The following is a 16,116-nucleotide window of genomic DNA, read 5'->3' as shown; positions in this document are numbered from 1 at the left end:
TAGCTTCCAACTTCTCTGGCTTTCTGGACTTAGTTATTATTTTTGTTTTTTCCTCCTTCGGTGACTCATCCATAACAGATTCACCGGCCATACCGCAGATCCTAGGGTACTCAATAGCAGGAAAGAATTGCAAAAAAAAAAAAAAGGTGTCAGAATTTCTTTGTGTATATTTTTTCCTCTATATCTCTGAGGCCGTAGGGGAAAATTTTTTTTCTCTCAATGGAGATGAAGCCATTGTCTGATCGTGTGGAGCAGCTCGCTGCGGATGTGCGGGGAATTTCCGCCTATCTTACTCATTCACATGCTGCTGAACCAAAGATCCCCACTCCTGATGTGTCTTTTGGGGATCGGTCTAAATTTTTGAATTTCTAGAATAATTGTAAATTATTTTTTGCCTTGAAGCCTAACTCATCGAGGAGCTCCGTGCAGCGGGTTAAAATTGTGATCTCTTTGCTGCGCGGCGATCCCCAGGATTGGGCATTTTCTTTGAAACCTGATGATCCTATTCTAAATAATGTGGATGAATTTTTTCAAGCCTTGGGGTTGTTGTATGATGAACCTAATGCTATTGATCAGGCTGAAAAGGCCCTGTTGGCATTGAACCAGGGTCGGGATTCTGCAGAGTTGTACTGTCAAAAATTCCGAAAGTGGGCGGTCCTTACTACCTGGAATGATGATGCCTTGGCAGCTCTCTTTCGGAAAGGTTTGTCAGAAACCGTAAAAGATACTATGGTGGGATTTCCTGTTCCCTCTGGTCTTGACGATTCTATGTCATTAGCCATTCAGGTTGATCGGCGTTTACGTGAACGCAGGACCGCACGAGAGGTGTTGCCACCTGTTGAACAAATGTCTGAACCTATGCAATGTGATAGAGTTTTGTTCAGGGCGCAACGTCAGAAGTTCAGAAGGCATAATAAGCTGTGTTTTTTTTTGTGGAGATGCCTCGCATATTATTTCTGTCTGCCCTAAATGAGAGAAACGTTGTGCTCACACGTTTTCTGTGGGTGGTGTTCAACCTAAGTTTCTTCTGGCAATTACTCTGATCTGCTCCCTGTCCACATTTTCCGCCAAGGCTTTTGTGGATTCGGGAGCAGCTCTGAACCTGATGGACTTGGATTTTGCTAAACGTTGTGGATTTCCTATGACGCCTTTGCGGACGCCTATCCCTTTGAGGGGTATTGATGCGACTCCTTTGGCGAAAAATAAACCTCAGTTTTGGACCCAGGTGGTAATGCGGGTCACTCCAGACCATCAAGAAAATTGCAAATTTTTGGTGTTGCATAATTTGCATGATACCATTGTTCTGGGGTTTCCCTGGTTGCAAATCCATAATCCAGTTTTGGATTGGAAATCTGTGTCTGTGGTGAGTTGGGGTTGTCGGTGTGCCCTTAGTGATGCTCCTGTTTTCTCCACCTCTCCCCAGTCACATGATGTTCCTGACTATTTGGCTGACTTTTATGATGTGTTTAGTGAGAATGAGTCTGCGTCTTTGCCTCCTCATAGGAGTTATGACTGTGCAATTGAGCTGAGCCCGGGGTGTAAATTTCCCAAGGGTCGGCTTTTCAATTTATCTGTACCCAAGCACGAGGCTATGCGATCCTATGTTAAGGAGTCATTGGAGAAGGGTCATATTAGACCATCCTCTTCACCCTTACGTGCTGGGGTTTTTTTTGTGGCTAAAAAAGATGGTTCATTAAGGCCTTGTATTGACGATCGTGCCCTCAACAAAATTACTGTTAAATATCAGTATCCGTTACCCCTGATTTCTGATCTATTCTCCAGAGTTAAAGGTGCTTGCTGGTTTACCAAGCTTGACCTCAGGGGGGCGTATAATCTTATTCGCATTAAGCATGGGGATGAATGGAAGACAGCGTTTAATACTCTGGAGGGACATTTTGAGTACCTGGTGATGCCTTTTGGGCTCACTAATGCCCCTTCTGTCTTCCAATCCTTCATGAACGATATTTTCCGAGACTTTGTGGATACATTTTTGATTATCTATCTGGATGATATTTTGATCTTTTCCAAGGATTGGGACTCTCATGTGGAACATGTTCGGACTGTGTTCCGGATTTTGAGGGAGAATTCCCTGTATGTCAAGGGATCGAAATGCCTCTTTGGGGTACAGAGGATTTCATTTTTGGGATTCATTTTGTCTCTGTCAACTATTGAAATGGACCCAGCCAAGGTACAGGCCATTTATGATTGGGTTCAGTCCACTTCTTTGAAGGCCCTCCAGAAGTTTTTGGGTTTTGCTAATTTTTATCGGAAATTTATAGCTAATATTTCTAGTATTGCCAAGCCATTGACTGATTTGACTAAGAAGGGTGCTGATGTGCTGAATTGGTCTCCGGAGGCTGTTTCTTCCTTTCAGGAGCTGAAGCGAAGATTCACTTCTGCTCCGGTTCTGCGGCAACTTGATGTCTCACTCCCGTTTCAGGTAGAGGTGGACGCCTCTGAGATTGGTGCAGGAGCTGTTTTGTCACAAAAAGATCCTGTGACATCTAAAATGAATCCCTGTGCTTTCTTTTCCCGAAAGTTCTCCCCATCCGAACGTAACTATGATGTGGGGAATCGGGAACTGTTGGCCATGAAATGGGCATTTGAGGAGTGGAGACATTGGTTGCAGGGAGCCAAACACCAAGTCGTGGTACTTACTGACCACAAGAATTTGATTTACCTGGAGTCGGCCAAACGCTTGAATCCTAGACAGGCTAGGTGGCACTAAGAATGTCAAGGCAGGCGCCCTCTCTAGGAGTTTCTTTGCTGATTCTCCTGTTGTGACCAAGCCTGCTACCATTTTAGGCGAGGGGGTAGTTCTTTCTGCCATCTCGCCCGATTTGAGACGTGCTTTGGAAGAGTTTCAGGAGGACAAACCTGAGCGTTGTCCCAGTGGAAAGTTGTATGTTCCTGACCAGTGGAGGAAGAGAGTGATGTCTGAAGTTCATTGCTCTGCATTGGCTGGTCATCCAGGTATTTTTGGTACTAGAGATCTGATGAGTCGGTCTATTTGGTGGCCCGCCTTGTCTCCTGATGTCAGGAATTTTGGGCAGTCCTGTGGGACTTGCTCCCGGTCTAAACCTTGTTCTCGCTCTAGTGGGTTGTTGATGCCTTTGCCGGTGCCCAAGAGGCCATGGACCCATATTTCAATGGATTTTATCTCTGATATGCCTGTCTCTCAGAGAATGACCGTTATTTGGGTGATTTGTGATAGATTCTCTAAGATGGTCCATCTTGTACCACTCCCTAAGTTGCCATCTTCCTCTGAGTTGATGCCCTTGTTTTTGCAACAGGTAGTTCGCTTGCATGGGATTCCTGAGAACCTTGTGTCTGACAGAGGAGTTCAGTTTGTGTCTAGATTTTGGAGGACTTTCTGTTCCAAGCTCGGAATTCAGTTGTACTTCTCCTCTGCGTTTCACCCTCAGACCAACGGGCAGACGGAGAGAACAAATCAGACTTTGGAGTTGTATTTGAGATGTTTTATTTCGGCTGATCAGGATGATTGGGTTTCATTTTTGCCCTTTGCCGAATTTGCTTTAAATAATAGAGCTAGTTCTGCCACTTTGATGTCACCTTTTTTTGTAACTTTGGGTTTCATCCTCGATTTTCTTTAGGGCAGGTGGAGCCTTCTGCCTGCCCAGGTGTTGACACTGTGGTGGAGAGAATGCACCAGATCTGGGACCAAGTGGTGGATAAGTTGTCTCTCTCCCAGGAAAAGGCCCAACGGTTTTCCAACCGGCATAGGACCATTGGTCCCCAGTTTAAGGTGGGTGATATGGTTTGGTTGTCATCAAAAAATATCGCTATGAAGGTGGCTTCTCCTAAGTTTAAGCCTAGATTTATTGGACCTTACAAGATTTTGGAGATTATTAATCCGGTCTCTTTTCGGTTGGCTCTTCCTGTCACGTTTAAGATTCATAATGTGTTCCATAAGTCCTTGTTGCAGAGGTTTGTTGAACCAGTAGTTCCTGGGGTGGCACCTCCTGACCCTGTATTGGTTGAAGGTAACATGGAGTATGAGGTAGAGAAGATACTGGATTCCCGTCTGGCTAGACGGAGACTCCATTATTTGGTTAAGTGGAAGGGTTATGGTCAGGAGGATAATTCCTGGGTCTCTGCCTCTGATATTCATGCCGAAAGATTGGTGCGTGCCTTTCATCGGGTTCACCCTGATCGCCCTGGTGGCATGGATAAGGGTTCGGTGACCCCTCCTCAAGGGGGAGGTACTGTTGTGAGTTCATTTTTCCCTTCACCAGTGAGGTCTGATGAACTCCCTCTTCTGGCGAAGGAAGGTAGTGAGGCTGATTACCAAACAGCTGAGCAGGTAGATGATGACTGGGTCACAGGAACTGATGACTGGATATAAGGCAGCCGACGCCCTGCTGCCTTGCCGGTTATTTTCCTGCTGGATTCTTGGAGACCAGTCTGATTTCTGCTTCTCAAAGCTAAGTTTTGCTCTGCCTTTTGTACACTTTAGCTCTGGTTTTGTTTGCCTTGTTTTTTGTAGTTCAGCCATCCCCGGCCGGGGGTGAGCTGAATTCCATTTTTGCCTCTGATCTGTTGATCTCTGGCTCTTTCTTCAGAATATACCTTAGTGCTGATATAGTCTTTTTGAAGCCTAGCGACTTCAGGGCCTGTTTTTCCTATCAGTCTGTTGGTTCATTTTTGGTTAGGGTTTTTGTGGATTGCAGACAGCAGCTTTTCTATCCTGTCCTATTTAGTTAGCTTGGGCCCCATCATTTGCTCAACCTTTCCTTCTATCTGTGTTAGTGTTTTTCATCTTGCTTCACAGTCATTATATGTTGGGGGCTGCCTATCGCTTTGGGGTCTGCCCTGGGGCAGTTTAGATTTCCCCTTTTTGTCTTTACGCTAATTTAGTTCTCCAGCTGTGATCGAGGGGTCTAGGGCACCGTAGGAACCCCCACGGCTACTGCTAGTTGTTGTGGATAGGTTCAGGGGTCTGCAATCTGACAGCTTCCAACTTCTCTGGTTTTCTGGACTTAGCTATTATTTTTGTTTTTTCCTCCTTCGGTGACTCATCCATAACAGAGCTAGCCAAAATGGAGATGGCAGACCGGACCAAAGTAGAGCTAGCCAAGATAGAGCTAGCCAAGATGGAGATGGCAAAGCGAAGAGAGGAGAGTCAGCGAGCAGGGGGAGCTCTGACCTCTGCCCAGGTACCATCAGCAGTAAACCACAAAAAAATCCAGCATAATGCCTACTGACAGTTGGGGGAGGCAGAGGAAGGCATTGATGGCTTTCTGCAGGACTTTGAGCGGCAGTGTGCCCATCATAAAGTGAAGCCGGAGGATTGGGTTCAGATTCTGGCCAGCAAGCTGACAGGCCGGGCAGCGGATGCCTATTGCACGGTACCTGATGAGAACTGTATGGACAATGCGCGGGTCAAAGAAGTGTTCTTGGCCCGGTATGCGCTGACACCAGAGGCATACCGCCAAAAGTTCTGCAGACTTATAAAACAGGTAACAGATACCCACGCTGAATGGGCCTGTAAACTACGGCGATCACTGCTACAGTGGGTACAAGGGAGCCAAGCAACCACTAAGGAGGACGTCCTCCAGCTCTTCTTGTTAGAGCGATTCTTTACTGGACTAAACCCCGAGACACAAGAATGTCTTCGGGACAGACAGCCAATGACTCTTGAGGAGGCCACTCGTCTGGCCGATGAACATCATGATGCCAGGAGTTCTCAGTTGCTAGGATCAAAGGCTGTCACTAGGGGCCCGCCCATGGGTCTGGAGGCCCCTAAACCACAGAAGATTGTCGGGGGATCGGCTAAAACCCCAGCTTACCAGAGTCCCCCTGGGGTGCGATGCCACATCTGCCATCAGCTGGGCCACCTGCAAAGACAATGTCCCAACCGGACTCAGCATACCCAGTGGCCAAAGGCGGGAACGGCTACCGTCAACCAGGCCGCTGTACACTACTACAAGGGCAAAGCTGACCCGGCATTGGGGGCTATGACTAATCCGGGGATGAAACAGATGGAGGAAGTGCTGCATGAAGTAGACCACGTGCAGGCATCCCGGGCAGATAATCGACAGCAGCATCGACAGGGTGTGGGTTAATGGGAAATGTATGCAGGGACTCTGGAGCAACTTTGACCCTTGTGAAGACTCATCTTGTCTGGGACCAAGAGAAGACGGACCGGAAAGTGGCCATCCGTGTAGCAGGGGGAGCCATACATTCACCTGAACTGGGGAGTCGGGGATGGCCTTGTTGAGGTCGGCCTGATGGAGGATTTGCCTGTGGACGTCTTGATGGGAAATGACTTGGGGCCCATGTTGTCTGCATTCACGGTCGCCACTCTGGCTGAGACCTATCCTGTGACCACCCGGAGACAAGCTCGAGCTGTGGAGGCGGAATCACACTCAGAGGAGGCCCAGGTAAGACACCCCAGCCCTCCAAGTATCCCCATAGCCAGACACATTTCTTGGGCCACCCCAGCTGATTTTAAAAGGGAGGTACTTGAGGATCCCTCATTACAGGGGTATCGTGGGAAGGCACAGGAGGGGAGAGGAGTACTGGAAGGGGAACAGTTTGTATGGCATCAGGGACTCCTCTCCCTGGTTACAGAGCAGCGCTACACAGGGACGAGCCCCACTATAAAATGACAGCTGGTAGTTCCCAAGAAGTGTAGGCAGGAGCTACTGTGAATCTCTCATGACATACTCACCAGGCATCGTCTGACACAAAATTTCTTTTGGCCGGGGGTAACCTATGATGTTCTTCAGTATTGCCAGACCTGTGACAGTTGCCAGCGCATTGGCAAGAGGGGAGATCACTGCAAGAACAAACTACACTCCCTCTTGTTGTGAGTTCATTTTCTGGTCTTCCAGTTGTGAGTTCTCTTTCCAGGCTCCCTCTGGTGGTAACAGGAGGTAGTGAGGCTGATTTAATCAGCAGAGATCTGCCACCTGATAATGAGGATGACGATTGGACCTCAGGAATCTGATTGGATTTAAGACAGCCGACGCCCTACTCTGGTGCTGGTGATTTCTTCTGCTTGTCAGGTCTTGGTTCTCAGCTCTGTTCCAGTCAGCTCAAGCTAAGTTTTTCTGCTAATGTTCACACTTGATTTTGTTATTCTATTCAGTTTTTTGTGTGGTCAGCCAGCCCCGGCTGTGGCTGTGCTGAATTTCCACTCTTACTTATCTGTATTTGCCAATTTGCTTTTTGTCCCTTATTACATTGGCCTCTTTTTGCTCTGTCTCAGAATATTTCAGAGTGCTGATAAAGTGGGAGAAGTCTAGTGACTTCAGGGTTAATTTTGTTATCAGAAGTGTTGGACATTATTTTGTAGGGTTTTGGGCAGATTGCAGACAGTGTCTTTTCTTTCCTCTCCTTTCTAGATAGTTTGGGCCCCATCGCTTGCTCAGCCTATTTTCCTGGCTGTGTTTGTGTTTTCATCTTGTTTCACCGTCAATACATGTGTGGGGGCTGTCTATTCCTTTGGGGTCTGATCTGGGGCAGTTAGTTTTCCCCTTTTCTTGCTTTAGGCTTATTTAGTCCTCCGGCCATGACGAAGCATCTAGGTTCATCGTAGGTACGCTCCACGACTGCTGCTAGTTGTGTGGTTAGGATCAGGGATCTGCAATCTGCATAGTTACCAACCTCTCTGCTTTTTCTGGGCTTAGCTTTTAGGTTTTTTCTTCCTCGGTGACCCATTCATAACAGAATCACCAGCCATACCGCAGATTCTAGGGTTCTCAAAAGCAGGAAAAAGTTGTTAAAAAAACAAAAAGTGTCAGAATTTTTTTTTTTTACATGTATTTTTTCCTCTTTTTCTCTGGGGCCGTAGGAGGAATTTTTTTCCCAAATGGAGATTAAGCAACTGTCTGATCATGTGGAGCAACTTGCTGCTGAAGTGCAGGGAATTTCCACCTACCTCATTCAGTCACATGCTGCTGAACCTAAGACCCCTACTCCTGATGTGTTTTCTAGGAATTGGTCTAAATTTCTGAATTTTAAGAATAATTGTAAATTGTTTCTTGCCTTGAAGCCTAACTCATCGGGGAGCAAATTGTCATCTCCTTGCTGCGCGGCGATCCCCTGGATTGGGCTTTTACTCTGACACCTGAAAATCCTATTCTTACTAATGTGGATGAATTTTTTCAAGCCTTGGGGTTGCTGTATGATGAACCTAATGCTGTTGATCAAGCTGAGAGAACCCTGTTGGCATTAAACCAGGGTCAGGATTCTGCAGAGTTATAGTGTCAAGAATTCCGAAAGTGGGCGGTCCTTACTACATGGAACGATTTTGCCTTAGCAGCTCTCTTTCAGAAGGGTTTATCAGAGACCGCAAAAGATGTTATGGTGGGATTTCCTGTTCCCTCTGGTCTGGATGATTCTATGTCATTAGCCATTCAAGTTGATCGACGTTTACGTGAACGTAAAACTACACGGGAGGTGCTGCCACCTGTTGAACAAACGTCTGAACCTATGCAATGTGATGGGGTTTTGTCTAGGGCGCAACGTAAGGGGTTTAGAAGGCATAATAAGCTGTGTTTTTTTCTGTGGAGATGCCTCTCATACTATTTCTGTCTGCCCTAAACGAGAGAAGCGTTTTGCACACACATTTGCTGTGGGCAGTGTACAACCTAAGTTCCTTTTGGCAATTAATCTGATCTGCTCCTTATCCACGTTTTCCACTAAGGCTTTTGTGGATTCAGGAGCAGCGTTGAATCTGATGGATTTGGAGTTTGCTAAACATTGTGGTTTTTCCATGATGCCTCAGCGGATGCCTGTTCCTTTGAGGGGTATTGATGCTACTCCTTTGGCGGAGAATAAACCTCAGTTTTGGAGCCAGGTGATAATGTGAGTTGCCCAAGACCACCAAGAAAATTGTAAATTTTTGGTGCTGCATAATTTGCATGATACTATTGTTCTGGGTTTTCCCTGGTTGCAAACTCATAATCCAGTTTTGGATTGGAAATCTGGGTCTGTGGTGAGTTGGGGTTGTCAGCGTGTTCTTAGGGACGCTCCTGTTTTCTCCACCTCTCCCCAGTCTCATGATATTCCTGATTATCTGGCCGATTTTTCTGATGTATTTAGTGAGAGTAAGTCTGCGTTTTTGTCTCCTCATAGGAGTTATGACTGTGCAACTGAGTTGATGCCTGGGTGTAAATTTCCCAAGGGTCGGCTTTTCAATAGTGTTGAGCGATACCACCCGATATTGAAAAATATTGGATCGGCCGATATAAAAAAGTATCGGGTATCGCCGATTCCGATCCCGGAAGTCCCATTCAAATCAATGGAACAGAAATATCAGAATTAAAAAAAACTCTTTCTTTCCTTGTAGTTTAATTCTACATGAAGAAAAACAACTAAGAATAATGTAGAATGTATTGGGGGAGGTGGAGGAGACATTATAGGCATAGAGGTTTAGCCCAATCAAATGGAATAGCAGGAATACATTTTTTTTTTAAAGATGTTCGGAGTTACAAAGATATTGACTATGTTAACCTTTTGTATATTTTGTCAGATATGTATGTTTTACTACTTCCATGCTCTTCACCTTCTTTTTTGCTTCTCCAACACTTTCTCCTTCATCATCCTCAGCAGCAGCATCTTTTTCATAAACTTCTTCTTCACCTTATTCATCTTCTTCTTCTTCACCTTCTTCCTATAAATTCTTTTTTTTTTACATTCTTCATCTTCTTCCTATTGTTCTTTTTTTGTACATTCTTCATATTCTTCTTGTTCATCTTCTTCCTATTCTTCTTCTTCATCATATTCTTATTTGTGACAGGCATTCCTGTAGTTGTTATCTCTAAAAGTTTGAAGATTACACCTTCCGTTCTGCCTGTCACAAAAGACTTACAACAGGATTTGTCCGCGTTCAGTTTGGCCTACAGCAGCAGGCATTTTCCAGGGGCACCATGAGGAGGAACGGACTCACCCCCATACACAGCATAGTCTTCTTCTGCTTATAACTTAGATAATATCATTTGCTCTGATTTTTAGTCTTATGCTTAATGTTCTGCTTTTGGTTTTTCTGCTTCTTGCCTTCTGTCTCTTGTTGTTCTGCATCTTGGTGGTTGTCTTAATGTTCTTTGTCCTCTTGGTCATCTTCTTCAGGGTAATCTTTTTGGTCTTCTTCGGTGTGGTCTTCAGGGTCGTTGTCTTCAGGGTCGTCGTCAGGGAGATCCAGACTGAGATCCAAAAACCATTTCCACAAGCTCGAACTTGGAAAAGTAGCAAAAGGTACAAGAAGGCTGAGGAACTGCCGAGAACCAGCTGACGGTACTGGAACCCGGATGGTTAGCAGAAAGAACAAGAGCAAATGGAACTAGCGAGGACCAGCTGACGGTGCTGGAAACCGGAGGGCAGCATAAGGAGCAAGAGCCAATGGCACAACCGTGGACCTGCTGACGGTGCTGGAACACAGTTACTAAGCTGGAGGTACCTGTGCTACAAAGCACTACCAAGGACCAGCAGACGTTGCTGGAACTCGGATACCGAGATGGAGGCACCAAGGCCAAAGGCACTGCCGAGAACCAGCTGACGGTACTGGAACCCGGATGGGTAGCAGAAGGAACAAGAGCAAATGGAACTAGCGAGGACCAGCTGATGGTGCTGGAACCCGGAGGGGCAGCAGAAGGAACAAGAGCCAATGGCACAACCGTGGACCAGCTGACGGTGCTGGAACACGGTTTCTAAGCAGGAGGTACTTGTGCTACGAAGCACTACCAAGGACCAGCAGATGTTGCTGGAACTCGGATACCGAGAAGGAGGCACTTAGGCCAAAGGTACTGCCGAGAACCAGCTGACGGTGCTGGAACCCGGATGGGTAGCAGAAGGTACCCATGAAAAACAAAGTTGCAAGGCCGCGAGCCGGCCGCAGTTACTGAAACCCACAGCCCTACAGGGGGTGCTTGTCCTATTGGCACTGCGGAACCAGCCTTTATTACCAGAAGCCGCAGCCCACATAGGAAGCACCTAAACTGCAGGCACCATAGGCTTGGCTAACCCTACCACAACACGACAGGACAACGTATTGGTGGCAAAGTGACGTTGACACTACCCGGAAAGAGCAGGCGTGATGGAACCAGGTTGGGCAGGAGGGAGTACCCGTGCCAAAGAAACTACTGAGCAGCAACTGGCGATGTTGGAGCCCAGGGTCAATCATGCAGTAGGCTGAAGCATACTTGGAGCGAGTAGTAAGTAAGATATAGTGTGATTTTGGAGGCAGCTGGAGACTTTACACTGGAGCATGTGTTTTTCTCTGTGCAGATGGCACTTCCAAGCAACAACTGGCTGTGTTGAAGCCCAGGATCAATCATGGAGCTGGCTGAGGCCTACTTGAAGCAAGTTTTATATCGGTTGTACACTACTACTGATTGTAACCGTGCTCCACTTAGGCCTCTGGCTCTACTGTCTCTAGTTTTCCCTTGCCCTCCAATCCCGCCAGTTGCTGCTCTGAAGTGGTGTCTGCACAATCCACACTTTTTCCTGTGTTACTGGGGCGCAGTCACGTCAGTTGATCCCCTGACTACTTGTAATGGGAATGTGGACAGAGCAGGAGACCTTGCCGGACACACATCAGGGGATCAACTGACGTGACTGAGCCCCAGTAACACAGGAACAAGTGTGGATTGTGCAGACGCCAATTCAGTGCAGCAACTGGCGGGGTTGGAGGCCAGGGGAAATACTAGAGACAGTGGAGCCAGAGGCCATAGTGGAGCACGGTTAAAAATCAGTAGTAGTTCGATTGTGGAGGGAGCAGGAGACTTTGCCGTCCACACAGCAGGGGAGCAGATGGTGTTACTGAACCCCATTAACACAGGAGCTAGTGATTTTCTCTGTGCAGACGGCACTTCTGAGCGACAACTGGCTGTGTTGAAGCCCAGGGATTACAGTTCAGGTGATAGAAACATGAACGCAACAGGAGACCTGGATACTGTTGCCAACCAATTATTTATTATGGTAGAGGACTGGCAAATTCTGGCGAGATCCAGGCCTAGTTCACTTTCAGAAAAGTAAGCCGGTCAACGTTATCGGAGGATAGTCGCGTGCGACGGTCTGTTAGTACACCACCTGCGGCACTTAAAGAGGCGTTCCGATAATACACTGGCCGAAGGGCAAGCCAGCACCTCCAATCCATACTGGCTAAGCTCTGGCCATGTATCCAGCTTTGAGACCCAAAACTTGAAGGGGGAAGAGCCATCTGGGAGTACACTGATAGGGCAAGACATGTAGTCTGTCACCATCTGACAGAAACGTTGCCTCCTGCTGACTGGAGCCGTCTGTGATGGTGTAGACATTTGTGGCGGACACACAAAAGTTTGCCACATTTGGGCCATAGTGGTCTTGCCTTGTACTGAGGCGCTGCCTCTGCTCCCTCTTTGTGCCAAGCTTCCTCCACTGCCTCGGCGCACAGAGCTGCTTTGTAAACCACTAGCAGCACTGCTGTCGGGTGGAATGGAGAACATGATGGACTACACCAGTGTGTCTTGGTACTCCCTCAGTTTACGCTCCCGGTTCAATGGTGACATGAGGCTTTGTAAGTTGTCCCGGTAGCGAGGATCTAGTAGGGTGTACACCCAATAATCAGTCGTGTTGAGAATGTGGGCGATGTGGATGTCGTTTCTCAGGCACTGCAGCATGAAATCAACCATGTACTGCAGACTCCCAACTGCCAAAGAAACGCTGTCCCCTGCTTGAGTCGTCATCTCTGCCTGCTCTGCATCACCCCACCCTTGCAGTACATACTGAGTAGAGCATTGTGTAATTCCCTCCTCTGGAGAGATGTGTTCCTCCTCCATTGAGTCCTTCTCATCCTGCTCACAAAGTGTCCCCTGCCTAGGCCTTTGTGAGGAACCACGTAGCACAGACTGTCCAGAAGCAGATGGCATTTGTGACTCCTCATCCTCCAACTCTTCCAAAACCTCCTCCCTTAGTGCTTGCAGTGTTTTTTGAAGCAGGCAGATAAGGGGGACAGTCATGCTGACTAGTGCATCATCCGCACTCGCCATCCACGTGGAATCATCGAGGACACGCAAAACGAGGCAGATGTCCTTCATAGAGGCCCACTCAGTGGTTCTGAAGTGTGATCGGCGCACAGTGCGACTTGTTTGCGCCTGATGCAGCTGGTACTCCATGACTGCTGCCTGCTGCTCATACAACCGCTCCAACATATGTAATGTTGAATTCCACCTGGTGGGTAGGTCACATATGATGCAATGTTCCGGAAGGCGTAATCGGCACTGTAGAGCAACAAGGCGCGATCTTGCCGTGCTGGAACGCCGCAAGTGAGCGCACTCTATGCGGACCTTGTGCAGCAGTGCATCAAGATCCTGATAGTCCCTCACAAAGCTCTGCACAACCAAGTTCAGCACATGTGCCAGACAAGGGATGTGAGTGAGGTTGCCAAGGCCCAGAGCTGCCACCAGATTTCGGCCATTGTCACAAACTACCAAGCCTGGCTGGAGATTCGCTGGAACAAACCACACGTCGCTCTCCTGCTTGATGGCATTCCAGAGCTCATGCACTGTGTGGCTTCGATTCCCCAAAGAAATTAATTTGAGTATGGCCTGTTGACGTTTGGCCACGGCTGTGCTCATATCGGTCGTAACAGACTCCTGCAGCACTGTTTCTGAGGAACTTGAGTAGGAGGAGGAGTCAATGTGTAGAGACTGGATTCCTGCAATCCGTGGAGTTGGCAGAACACGTACAGCGCCACTCTCCAGATTTGTACCCAGCTCCACAACATTGACCCAATGGGCAGTGAGGGAAAGGTATCGTCCCTGTTTATGGTTACTGGTCCACGCATCGGAGGTCAGGTAGACCTTGCTACTGACGGCGTTTAGTAGCGCATGTTTTATTTTTACCTCCACATGTTTTTGCAGGGCAGGGACGGCTTGCCTGTTGAAATAAAAGCGGCTGGGCACGGTGTATTGTGGGACTGCCAATGCCATTAAGTTCCGGAAGGTGTCAGTCTCCACCAGCCTGAATGACAGCATTTCAAGGGCCAGTAGTTTGGCAATGCCAGCATTCAGAGCCTGTGCTCAGGGATGGTTTGCTGAGTATGGCCGCCTTTTATCCCATGACTGTGCTACCGATGGCTGTAGAGTGGCCTGGGAGTGTGAGGATGACAGGGAACGTGGTGCTGTGGGTGGAATGTCACTGGGTCTCCGGACAACAGTGCCAGAGGTTCTTCCTTGGCGATCCTGTGAGGAAGCCGAACCAGCTGTGTGTGAGATGGAGGAAGAGGCCCCAACACGAGCTGAAGAGGTGGTAGGTGGTGCTGTACGTTGGCCTACGTCTTCAGTGTGTCTGTGTAACTCCACCTCGTGCTTGGTCCGCACATGTTTCCACATATTTGTGGTATTGAGGTTGCTGACATTTTTACCTCTTTTGGCTTTCTGATGACACAGTTTGCATTTGACAAAGGAAATGTCATCTGCAACTGTGTCAAAAAAGGACCACGCACTGCAAGTCTTGGGAGCGCCCATTTTGGCTTTTGAAAGAGGAATGCTCCTAACGGGTGCCGAAGTTGAGGCTACAGGCAACCATGTCTGCCCCCTCCCTCTCCCTCCTGTTTTGGCCGTTCAAGGAATCTCTTCCTCAGAGCTGCTCCCACCACCTTCCTGTTCCTCATGCCATGATGGGTCAAGGACATCATCATCTACACTCCCCTCTTCAAACACCTGCTTCTCCTGGGTTGTCTCGCCAGCACCGTACGCACCAGAAAGTGGTACCTGAGTCTCGTCATCATCTGATGCGTACTGAGGTGTGCTAACCATAGGCACTGGCCCACCCGCCTCTTCAGATTCAGAGGGACAAAGAAGTTGCGCATCACTGCATACTCCCTCTTCTTCACATTCTTGAATGCTGCTTGGTTGTCCCCCTCTTTCCAAGCCAACAGATTCAGAGAACAGAAGTAGAGACTGTGGTGGCTCCTGTCCAGGGCTCTCTGACTGCCTGGGCACTTTGGCAGGTGGTGAAGAGACAGATGGTTGCTCTTCAGTGCTCTGGCCCTGAGAGGACGTGGAAGTCATTGAAGTCGATGCGTTAGCTGCCATCCATCCGACAACGGCTTCAATTTGTTCCTCCCGCAGCAGTGGGGTATGGCGAGGTCCTTCAAAGCTGTGCATAAAGGACTGTTGCTTGCTAAAACTGGGGGATGCTGACTCACTGGTGCCCGCAGCAGGCACAGAATCCCCACGTCCTCTCCCTGCAGAATCCCCACATCCTCTCCCTGCAGAATCCCCACATCCTCTCCCTGCTGAAACTCCACGCCCACGTGCCTTACTCCCTGCCTTTTTCATCTTGGTAGACTGATAAAGATAGGCAGAAAAGTACAAAGGGGGGGCTTTGTGTGCTTATTCCTGAACAGCTGCTAAGAGGTATAAGAAACACTAAATTTATGAAGTGTGTGTGGACTACACTTTAATAGGAGCTAATGTGGCCTCCACAACTGTCAAATGGAGTGTTTGGTGAACTTTATTTTGTTTTTGTTTTTTTTTAAAAACTAAAAGGATGTGACTAAGATTTGAAAGCGATAGTATCACTAACTTTTTGAAGCTATTACAATGCAGGAAGGTAACCTACAATGCAAAAGATGAGGCTCCAAAAAATAGGGTAATACTAATCTGGCTGCAGCTGAAGGGCACAAGTCAGAAAAAAGGCTCCTCTATCTACTCCTATATAGTGTTTGCAACCAACCAATGTAGATGGATATGGATGGATGCACACTAATAGGAGAATAAAAAATGAGCTGCAATAAAAGAAAAATGTGTGAGGCAGTGACGCACGCTGAGCGGCCTACAACCAGACGTAGCTGAAGGACACACTACTCAGCGTGAGCTGCACTCACACACAGAGACCTCTCAGACAGCCGTGAACAGTGCAGAAAACTGGGCACTAGCACTGAAAGGCTGCAGAGAGGCTCCGCTGTCTACTCTACAGTGTTTGCAACCAACGTATATGGATACGGATGGATGCACAGTGCACACTAATAGGAGAATGAAAAACGAGCAGCAAAAATATAAAAATATGTATGAGGCAGTGACACGCTGAGCGGCCTACAACCAGACGTGGCTGCAGGACACTCTACTCAGTGTGAGCTGCACTCACACAGACCTTGCAGACAGC

This window comes from Dendrobates tinctorius, unplaced genomic scaffold, assembly GCF_039654945.1.
Source record: "Dendrobates tinctorius isolate UK_male_01 unplaced genomic scaffold, ASM3965494v1 ptg000151l, whole genome shotgun sequence".
NCBI lineage: Eukaryota > Metazoa > Chordata > Amphibia > Anura > Dendrobatidae > Dendrobates > Dendrobates tinctorius.
Note: the sequence above shows the minus strand (reverse complement) of the source record.